Source organism: Chenopodium album, chromosome 6 (assembly GCF_948465745.1).
Source record: "Chenopodium album chromosome 6, dcCheAlbu1.1, whole genome shotgun sequence".
NCBI lineage: Eukaryota > Viridiplantae > Streptophyta > Magnoliopsida > Caryophyllales > Amaranthaceae > Chenopodium > Chenopodium album.
This window is the reverse complement of record NC_137839.1, coordinates 34,694,245-34,708,829: the sequence shown is the minus strand read 5'-3', so window position 1 is coordinate 34,708,829 and position 14,585 is coordinate 34,694,245. Positions and strand designations below refer to the sequence as shown.

The 14,585-nt window shown below is 38.6% G+C and overlaps 1 non-coding gene across 1 annotated transcript; it reads right to left on the bottom strand.

The window, feature by feature from the left end:
- Positions 1-13,907: 13,907 nt before the first annotated feature.
- On the bottom strand, positions 13,908-14,014 carry LOC145637404 (small nucleolar RNA R71). Its single transcript, XR_014114193.1, has one exon. It is a non-coding gene; the product is annotated as a small nucleolar RNA R71 (small nucleolar RNA).
- Positions 14,015-14,585: the final 571 nt, after the last annotated feature.

The following is a 14,585-nucleotide window of genomic DNA, read 5'->3' as shown; positions in this document are numbered from 1 at the left end:
AAGTTTGGTCGAACCTCCCAGGGGTTCGGTCGAACCTTCTGCCAGAATGCAATATTTTTGTTTTTGGCAGAATATTGCCATAAATCCTTGAAAATGTTGCAGTGGTCGAACATAAAGTGGTTCGGCCAAACTCCCATAAAGAATCACGCAAGTAAAAAAAGACCTTAACACACATCTAAACACCATACAATCATGCTAGATGCAAAGTATATAAAAAACCCAAGCACAATCAAAACTCAAAAATCCCTACAATCCAAAGTTGTAGATGGAAAAATAGAAGCAACATGAAAAGAAAAAGTAGAAAAGGGTTAGAGACTCGGGTTGCCTCCCGGGAGCGCTTTTGGTTAACGTCGTTAGCTCGACGTTCCTTGAGTTGATCAAGGAGGGTCGAATTGACGATGCACATCAAGAAGTGTCATAGAAATCGTGCCAAGCCTTAGTCCGCGCCTTATACATGCTTGCGCTATCGTAGGCATTCATCCTCAACTCCTCTAACTCATGTAGCTCTAGAAGCCTTTGCTCACCCGCACTATGGAAATCAAAGTTGATTTGCTTGATTGCCTAATGCGTTCGATGCTCCATCTCCACGGGCAAATGACAATTTTTCCCATAGACAAGCTTGTAGGGAGTGGTCCCTATTGGAGTTTTGAAGGCGGTCCTATAAGCCCATGGTGAATCAATGAGTTTGGAGGACCAATCCTTCCTTGTCCTAGCAACCGTCTTCTCCAAAATCACCTTGAGCTCTCTATTGGTGACCTCCGCTTGACCACTCGTTTGAGGGTGGTAAGCAAGCCCTCGCTTGTGAGACACCCCATACTTATCATGTAGTCGAACGAAGGTGTGGTGCTTGAAATGCGATCCCCCGTCACTAATTATTGCTCTTGGAACACCAAATCTCGGGAAGATCACTTTCTTGAAAAGATTGACCACCACCTTAGAGTCATTCATTGGAGAAGCCACGGCCTCCTCCCACTTAGACACATAGTCAACGGCGACCAAAATATACTTGTTCCCATGTGAAGAAATGAAAGGGCCCATGAAGTCTATAGCCCACACATCAAAAACTTCAAGCTCAAGGATGGGGTTTTGCGGCATTTCATCCCTTCTAGAAATATTCCCCATCCGTTGACATCTATCACAAGTTTTGACAAATATCCACGCATCCTTGAATAGAGAAGGCCAAAAGAGCATAGATTGAAGGACCTTTGAGGCGGTGTTTTAAGCACTCATATGCCCACCACAAGGAGAAGAGTGGCACATATGGAGAACACTTTGAACCTCGTCGTTGGGGACGCATCTCCTCAACAAACCATCGACCCCTCTTTTCAATAAAATGGGATCATCCCAAATGTATCTCTTGGCCTCATGCTTGAGTTTTCGACGTTGCTGCGAAGTGAAATCCGGCGGTATGGCACTACAAGCTAAGAAATTCACAATATCCGCATACCACGGCTCCGATTTCACTTCAAGGACATAAAGCACATCATCTCTTAGAGCGTCCTCTATTGGCAAGCCATCATCTTCAAACCTTGCACCGCCCAACCTTGAGAGGTGATCCGCCACCACATTCTCGGCTCCCTTCTTATCTCTCATCTCATAATCGAAGTCTTGGAGGAATAAAACCCATCTCAACAACCTTGGTTTAGCTTCCTTCTTCCCTATCAAATATTTGAGAGCCGAGTGGTCGGTATACAAAATTGTCTTAGAACCAATGAGGTAGGTTCTAAACTTCTCGAATGAATGGATAACCACTAGGAACTCCTTCTCGGTAGTTGTGTAGTTTCGTTGGGCATCATTGAGAGTTTTAGACAAATAATGTATGAAATGAAGTTTCCCATCCTTTTGTTGTCAAAGAACCAATCCAATGGCCTCGTCGCTTGCATCGCACATGAGCTCAAATGAAAGAGACCAATCCGGACCTTGGACAATAGGAGCGGTGCAAAGGGCTTCTTCCAACCTACAAAAGGACTTATAACAAGCATCATCAAACACAAACTCCTTATCTTGTTGCAATAAGGATGTGAGAGGCTTAACAATCATTGAAAAATCTTTAATAAAGCGCCGATAGAACCCGGCATGGCCAAGAAAAGACCTCACTTCCCTCACGTTGGTGGGGGGAGGAAGTTTTTCGATGACCTCAACTTTGGCTCTATCAACCTCAATGCCGGCATGGGAAATTTTGTGCCCAAGAACAATCCCACTTTCCACCATAAAGTGGCACTTTTCCCAATTCAACACGAGGTTAGCCCTCTCACACCTTTCTAAGCAACGAGATAAATTAGATAGAAAATCTTCATAGGTGGCTCCTCCAACGGAGAAGTCATCCATGAAGACTTCTATCTCATCCTCAATCATATCACTAAAAATGGACATCATGCAACGTTGGAATGTTGCGGGGGCATTACAAAGCCCGAAAGGCATCCTACGATACGCATAAGTATCGTAGGGGCATGTAAAAGTCATCTTCTCTTGATCCTTGGGGTCAATCGGGATTTGGAAAAATCCCGAGTAACCATCAAGGAAACAATAGAAGGAATGCTTTGTAAGCCTTTCCAACATTTGATCAATGAACGGTAGTGGAAAATGATCTTTGCATGTACTTGTGTTAAGTTGGCGATAGTCAATACACATGCGCAAACCGGTAACAAGTCTAGTGGGTACTAGTTGATCATGATCATTTTTCACTACCGTCATGCCCCCTTTCTTAGGCACAACTTGCACGGGAGATACCCAATCACTATGAGAAATTGGGTAAATAATTCCCGCATCAAGAAGCTTAGCCACTTCCTTCCGCACGACCTCTTGCATGGAAGGGTTAAGCTTTCTTTGCCTTTGCCTAACGGGTTTGGCATCTCCTTCTAGATCAATTTTGTGCATACATAATGATGGACTAATACCTTTGATATCATCAATGGTATAACCCAAAGCTTTCTTGTGTTTTCTCAAAACATTGATCAAGAGGGAGGTTTGCTCCTCTGTTAGGTTAGAATTTACAATCACGGGGAAAGACTCATCGGGACCAAGAAATGCATACCTCAAGCCCAAAGGTAGAGGTTTCAAGTCTACCTTTGGTGCTCCCTTACCATTGGGGCTCTCTTCTCTTTCTTCAACTTGAAAGAGGTCATGAATGTAAGGAGCCTCTTCTTCCATGCTCGCGCCCTTGCACTCCTTCTTGCTTTCCTCAAGCAAATCCTCATAGAATTGTATGTCTTCTTTGTGAGTACCTATATTTGATTCATTCAACAACACACTTTCAAGAGGATCATTAGTATCATGCAAGTGGGAGCGAGAAAATTCATCAAGAACCGTATCAAGAACATCTACCCTAAAGCATTCACCACTTGAGGAGGGTTGTTGCATGACATTATTCAAATCAAACTCAATAGAATCATTGTCAATTTTCAAGGATATCTTCCCCTCCTTCACATCGATGATAGCTCTAGAAGTAGCTAGAAATGGACTACCCAAAATTATAGGAATCCTCTCATCCTCATCCATCTCTAGAACATAGAAATCCACGGGGAATGTGAACTTTCCTACCCTAAGGGGAATGTCCTCAACCTTGCCCATGGGGAACTTAACGGAACGGTCCGCTAGTTAGAGAGTAATGTTAGTGGGGGAGAGGGTTCCTACACTAAGCTTTTGGTAGACGGAATACGGCATGAGACTCACACTTGCTCCTAAATCACACAAGGCTTTATCAAATTCAATGCCATTGATAGAACAAGGGAAGGAAAAGTTACCCGGATCTTTCAATTTGGTAGGTAGTTTGTTGGAAAGAATTGCACTACAATTGGCGGTCAAACTCACCGTCTCACACTCCCTTCTCCCACTCAAAAGATCTTTCAAAAATTTGGAATAGTGGGGCATTTGCTTCATAGCATCAACAAAAGGGACGGAGATATGCAAATTCTTAATGACTTCCAAAAACTTCCCAAATTGGGCATCAAGTTTAGCTCTCACAAACCGTTGTGGAAAGGGTAGCTTCTCCTCTCTAGGTTGGAGACTTAGGGGCAAGGGGGTGGCTTCTTTTTCCTTGGGCACCTCAACATGTTTTTCCTTTTCAACACTCAATGGCTCATTGGGTTTTTCACCCTCATTCTCTAACTCCACCTCTTCTTGGGGTTCTTCCTCAATTAAAGGGTCACTCCCTACTACCTTCCCACTCCTTGTTGTCACGGCATACAAAGGTTTTGGGTTGACTCCTTGACTTGGGATGTGAGAAGAAGAAGAAGAAGAAGATGGGGATGAATTAGATGCAAGTTGAGCAATTTGGGTCTCTAGCATTTTCATATGAGCATTGGTTCGTTTTTGGGCCTCTTCATGTTTCTTTTGATCTTCCTCATGCATTTTTAAAAGAGCATCTAATTTAGCCATCACGGGATCTATTGGAGGGACTTCAAGTTGAAGAGGTTGTTGAGGTGGAGGAAGTTGGGGTTGATGGAAACCCGGAGGCCTATTAGTTTGGGCATAGTTAGAAACAAATTGGCCCCTATTGCCTCCGGTGCTTTGGTTAGGAACATTTCTTTGTTGATTATTTCCCATGTTACCTTGGTCACCAAAATTTTGATTTTGATGGTCATGGTATCGGGAATTAGGTTGTTGGTTTTGATTACCATACCCCCTTTGGTTAGAGTAGCCTCTTCCATTGAAATTGGAAGGGCCTCCCCCACCATGGTATTGGTTATCATAACCACCACCACTTTGGTTCCAACCACGGTTTCCACCTTGATTCCAATTCCCCATTTGATTGGAGTTTGGCCTCAAGTTTCCTACATTTCCCATTCTAGGAGCAAAATTCATAGCATTGACATTTTCCATATTACCATCATGTTCATGGGAAAGGGGGTTGAACTTCACAAGCATATACACAATGAGAGGTATCATGATCATAGGTTTCACAATTAGAACAAAACATGCATCCTTGGGGCATTGTATTGTAAGAAGAGGGGGAGGAAGTATCCATACCATTGCCTCCCTTGGTTGAAGGGGAGGTATTACCATGAGGGTTGCACCTTTCTTTCATCAATTCATCCATTTGCTTGGTCATTTTGGAGATTTGGGTAGAAAGGTTGTTGATTGCGTTGGCTTGCTCCAATGCATAAACACCCTTGCTAGAAGTAGCATCCCTTTCTCCTTCGTACCAATCATCATAGTGCTTTGCGGCCTCCTCTATAATACACTCCACTTCATGTTCTCCCTTGTTCATGATTGGACTACCGGCCGCGGCGTCTAGGCTTGTTCTTCCTTGAGGTGTGAGACCTCCATAGAAAGTGTGAATGAGTTGATACTTGGGTATCTCATGGTGTGGACATTGACGTTGAAGCTCTTTGTATCTTTCCCATGCCGCACTTAGAGACTCACCACTCTTTTGGCGAAAACCTTGAATCAAAGACCGAGCCTCGGCGGTCTTCCTATGGTTATAAAACCTCCTCAAGAAAGTCGTAGTCACTTGGTCCCATGTTGTGAGAGAATTAGGGGGCACCTCCTTCTCTAGCCATTCTAGACCTCTCCCAATTAGCGAAAATGGAAACATTTTGAGGCGAATATATTCTTGAGTCACTCCATTGGCCTTTATTGTGTCACAATATTCCTCAAACTCTTTAAGGTGCTCATGAGGACTCTCAAACTTTCCACCCGAGAATTGTTTCCTCTCAATCAAGGCAATCAAATTAGGCTTGATTTCGAAATTGTTGGCTTGAGTAGTAGGAGTTAGGATCCCACTTTGCGCTCTAAAAGCTTCGGGGGCCCCAAGACGACTCAAAGGCGTATTCTCTCCCATTTTAGAACCTTCTTCACTCTCAAACTTATAGGTTGAGAAAGGGTTGATTTCTTAACTCGAAGATGATTTAGGGCTATCTAATTCTTCACTTGAGGGTGAAGAGGGTGGAGTATCTTCTAATTCTCTTACTCCTCTCGTTGGAGTGTGGGAATTTCTACTCCTTGCTAGCTCTTGCTTCTCTTCGAAGTAGGGACAAAGACCTCTCTAGCTCTGGATCGATGGGAATCAAAGATCTTGAGCGGGTTCGTCCTCTGTTCATACAACAAAGCTAAGAAGAACGTAAGCACTAACAAGTAACAAAAGTAGAAAACACTAACAAATAAAGATGAGATAGTCTCAAACAAGCAATGAAATAGCAATGGAAACCGTCTCCCCGGCAACGACGCCAATTTGACAAGGCAATAATCGTGTCGTTGAGCGACTACACCTAAATCAAATGAATTTATAACGCTCTACCGACCTAATACGTGTATAGGGTAAATAGAGGGGTCGAACCACAGGGAGAAATGCTTAAGCACTGCATTCATTACCTAGGGTCTAAGCTATCTCGGAACAAGAAGTGTGAATAACTAGAAGGTTAAACTAAGAACGAAATGGATTAAAATTAATATAGCTAGGCACCAAGGGAAATGGGTAGGTGAAGTTGACGCTTGATCATGCAATAACAAAGTAGCATATCAATGGTAAACTAAACATGCATGAATACCGAAGTAAAGGGGTCCAATCCAACCGCCTTCCGGGGTTAATTGGTTTCTCCTAACATAGCCTCTATGTTTCCACATTAGAACCATATATTAGAAGGTGCAAACAAAGAATTATCGATAGTAATGAATCTCAACTAAGTCAACTTCCGTTACTTGTTAGTAAAGACTCATCTTTGATCAACTAACAATGTGCACTTGCAAGAAAGACCAAAGAATATCAAGCATGCAAAGACTTTAATCACCATTAACATAACCCCAACATTATAAGCATGAACAATTAGAAACTACACCATCCCCACACCCTTGGCTAGGTGACTACTCACAAATCATATTGAAAACAATATCAATCATCAAATCAATAAGCATCAACATGATTAATAAGCAAAGAAGAAAAATCAAAGCAAATAAGCAAAATCAAAAACAAAGGTAAAGATCAGAAAGAGTAAGAGATTGCTCATTAATTGAAGATGAAGGTCTACAAAGGATTGAACAAAAATCCTTCTTCAAAATCCAAGTTCATCAACGAAGAAAACCACACTTTCTCTCTCTACCAATGAAGACTAATAGTGTTTCTCTCTCTAGATTAAGCTAAAATGTAGAAAAATTAAAACTAAGTTAATATAATCTTCAAAACGTTCTAAGATGGGACTTATATAGTCCGTATAGAGCCAACTGATAAAAGGAGACGTCCGACCGAACAAATGGGAAGGTTCGGCCGGACTACAGGGTAGGTTCGGCCGAACCATGGGTAGGTTTGGTCGAACCTCCCTGATCCTGGTCTGGTCAAACTCCTGTGGTTCGACCACTCCTGCAAAACTGCCAAATTTCATCTTGCCCCTGCCTCAACGTTCGGCCGAACCACTGAGCAGGTTCGGCCACACCTTGGTTCGGCCACACCTTCAGGAGGTTTGGCCGAACCTCTTCTGAATCATGCTTCCTCCAGCTTCCCTTGAGCTTAGCTTCCTCCTCTTGAAAATCCTGATGGTTCCTACAAAGCATAAGCATGAAAATCACAATAAGAACAAAGCGAGAAAACTAAGAAAAGGGAAGATAAAGGAGAAAGAAAAGAGGAAGCAAAACTAAGTAAAAATGCTTAGAAAAAGGGCCAAACAAGTGCAAATGAGGGGAGAATCCTTAGAGAAAAAGAATAAAAGAGTGGCATAAATGCCACTCATCACATGCATAAAAGGTGTAATCAAGCAATAACAATAAATAATCAAGCAACATAATAATAATCAAAATAATAAAATTATAACAATCATAATATTATAATCATAAATCATAAAGAAAAATCATAATGATGTTAAAGCATAATAATAGCAAGATCCTAGGCATGATACTAACAATATTAATAACAAACCCTAGCATGTCACTAAACAATAAAAATCAAATATATAGCCCTAACATGATACTAACAATCATAAATATTAGGAAGAACATAAGAAGCATCGTAATAATCATATTTGATATTAAATTTACCCTAGACATGATACTAGGAATCATAATAACAATCTAAGCATGATTTCTATATCATAACATCAATTAAACCATTAAAACACTTACTTTGATGCCTTGTACCTCATTCTAATAACAAAATACACACGTTAGTAACTTCAAGGAAAATAATAATCAAAACAATTAAATTAAATAATGGAAATACAGATTTGGGACCAAACCCTCAGAAATTAAACCTTTCACGTCTAGGGCGAAGGCAACTTCGAATATGGCTAGGTGTTTCTAGTGCTAATGTATGCGAAATTTTGTATTTGAGAAAAACTAGTTTAGAAAAAGAGAGATAGAGAGTAATCAAGAGAATCTTGATGAGAGTTGGTGAATTGTAGAGAGAAAACTGGTGATTATAGATGAGAACTGGTTCTTGAAAACGGAGTTTTTAATACGTTATTTATAAAGAAAAGCAGCCAAAAAGATAAAATATCAAAACAGAGTTCTGGCGCACGTAAAACTGAACTAGCGCCAACACTGCTGGGGCCAGGCGCCAAGCGTAGCGCCAGGCGCTACAGCTGGCGTTTGGCACTGATTCAGAAAACCACGCGTTTTCTTAAAATCAGATAAAAATTGCCGTACAAGAGGATAAAATCGTATTTCCCTCAAAAATGCTCTTTGATTTTAATTAAAACTCTGAAAAGTCAACAAAAGTCAATTTATCAATGCTAATTGAATTAGGAATGAAAAGAACTTCTAGAAGAATCTAGAAGACTAAAACCATTCCTAATTGCATTAGAATTGATAAATATAGATTAGGCTCTCCCCTAGATCATTGGGCCGCATATAAGGCTCAAAACGGGCCCGGTTTAGTAAATTGGCCATAACTTCCTCAATATTCATCAGAATTGGACTTATAATATATCGTTGGAAAGCTCTTGTCAAGCCCCATCCAACTACACTACTATTGGACCCATATCATGGACCAACCAAACTGGATTGGCTGTTTTTTCTTAAAATTAGTTTTCAATTATAGAGAGAAGAGAAAAGAAATTAAAACTATCCGCAACACTAAACTTTTGCACATTTTCACTTCATTCGATTATGATTCGACGCGAAAGGTACTCATCACTGGGTTTGGTTTTGGGGAGACACAAATGGGTGTCTACAACTAGACACATCAAACTATAGCAGCTTCTAATGCTAACAGCTTTAGGCATATAACTCATACATATACAATACTAAGGGACTGTTCTCTTCAGCTTATATTCAGTTCAGTTCAGCTCAGCTCTAATAAGTTCAATTTAATTTAGTTCTTAATTTCTTTCTCTCATAAATTATTCAGTTCAGCTCAGCTCAGCTCAATTTAATCAATCAGAACATGCCCTAAGAACGTCTCTGTGATGATGATAAGGGATTCGAACACCCAACGTCTTATAAGAAGGATGGTTTTTTAACCATCTAAATCAATTATCAACTATGTTATAAATATGAAAATAAATTTATATAATTGCTAATCACAAGGTCTAATTAAAAAATATATATATTATAAATATCAAATAAATATAATCACAAGGAATAATAATTAAAGTAGCAACCCGGTACAATGCCCGGACTACACATTAATTTAATATAAAAATAAAACACATTAGCACTTACTCTACATATTGACCTTAAATGCTCTCTCACAGCTTGGCCTCTTGCCTTCACAAGACCACCCTTGCTCAAGCTATCGTCCTACCCATTGCATTCAATATTAAAACTCAACCAAAATTTTTTCCCCTCTTATACCTCTAATTACAACAATCTTACAGTTTAGATTACCTTAAATAAGGCAGGGTGCAATTCTATTAGCTTTTTACAACAACCATTGTAGACACCCAATTGTGTCTCCCCAAAACCAAACCCATTGATGAATACTTTTCATGTCCTTTGATTATCTAATGAAGTGAAAGAGTGAAAAGTCTAGTGTTGTGGTAGTTTTTATTAAAAATCTCTCTTTCTGTTTTCGAAAACCTACTCTATTTTATGAAAATGGCCAGTCCAATTTAGTTTGATCCATGATAAGGGTCCGGTAATAGTGTAGTGATATGTCCAATTTATATAGTGTTTTACCCCCGTCCCGTGGTCATAATTAGTAGTGTTTTTGGCTCTTTAGGGCCATTTTTATTACTAATTTGTGTTTTCTAGTGTTTTCTTAGTTTTAGTTGAGTTTTACAGGAAATTGCACTTTTGGAGCATTTTCCCGGGTTTTCATAGATCAACTACGAAAGCTAGAAGGACACGACCGCTTTTGAAGTCCAGGATCGGTGAGAGCCGGTGATTAAGGGCTCGGTATGTGATACCGGGGCTATTGGATCGATTAATCAAGACCCGATGAGGAAATCCAGATTGGGCCGAGGAAACGAGCCCAATCGAAAACCAAGCCTCGAAGAAGAAGTCGGGCCCGATCGGGCAAGCATACGCCCGATCGGGCGGATGCGCGCAAAAGTAACCTCAAGGAAGAGGCGCGCCCGATCAGGTGAGCGTAAGCTCGATCGGGCACAGTATACCAAGCAAGGGCAGAGCAAAAAGGCGGGCCCGATCAGGCGGCCCTTCGCCCGATCGGGCGCGTGTTTTTCTTAGTAGATGATTAGTTTTGTTTTAATTTTTGTTTTGAGGAATGTTTAAGTACGAATTATGTACGTAAATTCTGATTACCTTCACTTTTAGATTTTCTCTCTCTACTTAGCTTCTAGAATAGTTTCTCTCTCTTATACTTTGTTCTCTACTTTATTCTTAATTCCAGATTTATTTTGGTAACGATTTCTCTTCTCTTAATCTTAGTTGTTTATTTTATTCTTTTGATCATGTCTTACTTTATTGCTTTGATTAGTTTAGTTTTTATTATGTGTGAGTAGTTCGATTTCTAGGGTTTGTGGGGATCCATAAATAATATGAAGGGGTAATTTATTGTTGTTGATTGTCAATGCTAGATTAATTTCCTATTGATTGATTTAATGCTCTGTGACTAGATTAGGCCTGATCTTTTATGCATGAGTTTGACAATATTGATTCGAGATTCGACAGATGAGAATTAATGTTTAGGTCTAGTTTCATTAGGCAGGTTAATTTATAAATGGTTAAGTCGAGATTCGAAAGATGAGATTTAATACCGGTAAATTAATTGTGTGATTATAATACGTAGCGAAAGCCCTTTATAATCTGATTAATGTATGCATTGATGAATGATTATTATATTCTACCCTGGAATATTATTTATTGGTGAACCTATGCCCTAAATCCTTTTATTCATTGTTTTCTCCCTACTCTTAATCTTCGTAGTTTAGTTTCATATTCAAATTCACATATTGGTTACTTTATAATTTAGATTACATTAGTTAATTAGGAATAGAAAGACTTGTTTCTCTGTGGATAGGACCCTACTTCCCTATCTACATTAGTTAGAGGATTTAGGAATTACTTTTTATTTGGGGATACGACTTTACCCTGCAAAAATTTGGCGCCGTTGCCGGGGAAACGGTTTTATTTTTGTTTCTGATTATTATTGTAGTCTAGGTTATTTCTTTTTGTCCTAAAGAACGTCAGTTCTTTGAGGCAAATCTCATATTTGCTTTTAGTTTTTTTTGTTTCTGCCCAGGTGTTCCAGGTCAGGGTACATCCCATTCGATCCTGAGATCGAACGATCCTTCCATAGACAGAAATATATTTACAAGCAAATCCTGGCGGATTCTGGTGATAATAATAATCACCGAGACCCTCCAACTGGTTCTAGCGATTCAGAGGTATCATCAGATCCAGAATCAGAGATGACGGCTCCAAAGAAGATTGGTGATTACTCACAACCAAAGCTTACAGATTTTCCACATCTCACTCCCACTCCGGCTCTTGATGGGGTACAATTTGAAATTAAACCCTAACACTACGTGAAAAATTGAATTTGGCACCGGTTCAAACCCGGCCTAAGGCACCGGTTTGAACCGGTGCCAATGTGGGGGGTGCCAAAAAGGGGTATAAAAAGGCACCGGTTCAAACCGGTGCCAAAACTTTAAATTGGCACCGGTCACAGGTGCCAAAAGTGCCAAAATTTTTTTTTTCTTTTTAAAAATTAAATAAACTACAATTAAATGAAAATACACAATATAAATCGAACATCACAACATATAAATCAAATCTGTTCAATGTATATATAATAAAAAAGAAATTTACAGTATAGATCAATAAAAAAAAATTACAACATATAAATCAAAATAAAAAAATTACAACATATGAATAAAAAAAAAAATACGATATAAATCAAAATAAAAATTTACAACTTTACAATAAAAAAAAACCCCATACAACATCTAAATCAATATACTTGCATCTTGATTCTTCAATTTAAGATCTAAGTACCTGCACCAATTAAAACAACCAAAATAAATTGATTAAAAAGATTTAATTAAGCTGCGAAATTTTTTTTAGAAAAAAATCCTGAAAATCGAAAAAATAAAAAAGAAAAGCAGTTAAAAAGAAAAAAAAACACCCAAAATATCAGTTAAAAAGAAAACCGAAAAATAAAAATATTTTTAAAAACCCAGAAAAAAATCGAATAAAATCAAAATGAAAATCGAAAATCATAAAAAAAAAAACCCAGAAAATAAATATAATTAAATTCGATTAAAAAAAACCCAGAAAATAAATATAAAAAAATTAAAATCCAGAAAATAAATTAAAAAACCCCAGTATTCGAAACCCAGAAAACAAAAAATTTAAAATCGAAAAAAAATTGAAATCTGGAAAAAAAAATAAACCCAGAGATCGAAAAACAAAAATGAAATCGAAAATAAAATAAACCCAGAGATCCAAAATCAAAAATGAAAATCGAAAAAAAAAACCCAATTAGAAGAGAATTGATATGGGAAAAAAAAACCCAGGAAAAAAAACCTAAAAATCACGAAAATAAAAACCCCAAAACCGCATGCATTAACCCAAAATAATCAATTATTTTAACAGAAAATTAACCCAGAAATCGAAATTGAAATTGAAAAACAAAATCAAAATCGAATAAAACACAATAAAAAAAAATCGAAAAGAAAAACCCAGAAATAGAAAAAAAAAACAAAATCGAAAAAAGAATAATAAAAACCCAGAAATCGAAATTGAAAAAATCAAAATCGAAAAAAAAACTATTAAATTCGAATTATAAAAAACCAGAAATCGGAATAAACAATCAAAATCGAAATAATTGAAAAAAAAATTGAAATCGAAAAACCCAAAAATCGATTGAAATGGAAAAAAAAACAAGAAATCGATTGAAAAACCTCAAAATCGCTGTTGCATGTTGTTGTCTTCGATTTGTTGGTGGTTTTCGAGTGATGATAGAAAGGAGGAGGTAGGAGATCCAGAAAGATAAAGAGGCGAAAGAGGAGGAGAGGAGAGGAGAGAGAAAGAGGAGAGGAGAGGAGAGAGAAAGAGAACGACCTAATAAATTTGCTAGGGTTTGGAGGTAGTTTATAAGGGCGTTTTTTTTTATATTTAAATGACCCGGTTCGAAAAGGCACCGGTTCAAACCGGTGCTCTTTTTATTTTTGGCACCGGTTTGGGTTGAACTGGTGCCTTTTCTATTTGTGTAAAATTGCGCCCAATTTTGGGCCGGTTTAGGGCACCAGTTTGGCCTGAACCGGTGCCTTTATGGGGGTGCCTTATTGTATTTTTCTACTAGTGTAATTCATAATGATGTAGAGAGGAAGCAATTTAGTGGAGCCAAGGGTGAAGACCCAAATCTTCACATTGCGGACTATTGTCAGTATTGTAATACCATCAGGCAAGCCGGGGTCACACAAGATCAAATCAGGGAGATTCTCTTTCCTTTTTCTTTAACTGGAAAAGCTAAATTGTGGTTTAATGGTTTAAATAGAACTGTACTTGGTATAAGTGACTGGGAAACTCTTGTTTTGAATTTTTATAACAAGTATTATCCTGCAGAGAGAACAGCCGTACTACGGAGTGTGATTCAGAACTTTGCCCAGGAAGCCGATGAATCTTTATATGAGGCTTGGGAGAGGTTCAAGGACCTACAAAGCAAATGCCCCCATCATAATTTAGCACAATGGCAGTTAATCCAAGCCTTTTACAATGGCATTGGAAATTCATCTAGAATAATTTTAGATTCTGCAGCTAGTGGGAGATTTATGAATCTTAATGTTGATGATGCAGGTAAGGTTATTGAAGATATGGCGATACATAATTCCCAATATGGGAATCCTAGAGGATTTGCTAACACGGGGAAGCATAGTGTTGAGTCTGTTTCCTTTTTGCAACCTCAATTGACCTCTATCTGCCAAAAATTAGATAATCTTAGCACTGCCAATATAGCTAATGTTTCTGCAATTAATAATAATGCTAATGAGGCTTTCTGTGAAAATTGTGGAATTATAGGTCATTGGGAACAAGATTGCAGGAGTTCCGTGGAGCAAGTTAATGCCTTTCAAGCTTATAGGCAGAATAACCCATACTCCAACACCTACAATCCTGGGTATCGGAATCATCCGTACCTTTCCTATTGGAGTACTAATGTTTAGAATCCACCACCACAAGAACCACAGGCGCCGCAACAACAACAGCAGAAATATTACCATCCCAATGCTGGCCAGAAAAACCAACCACAACAATCC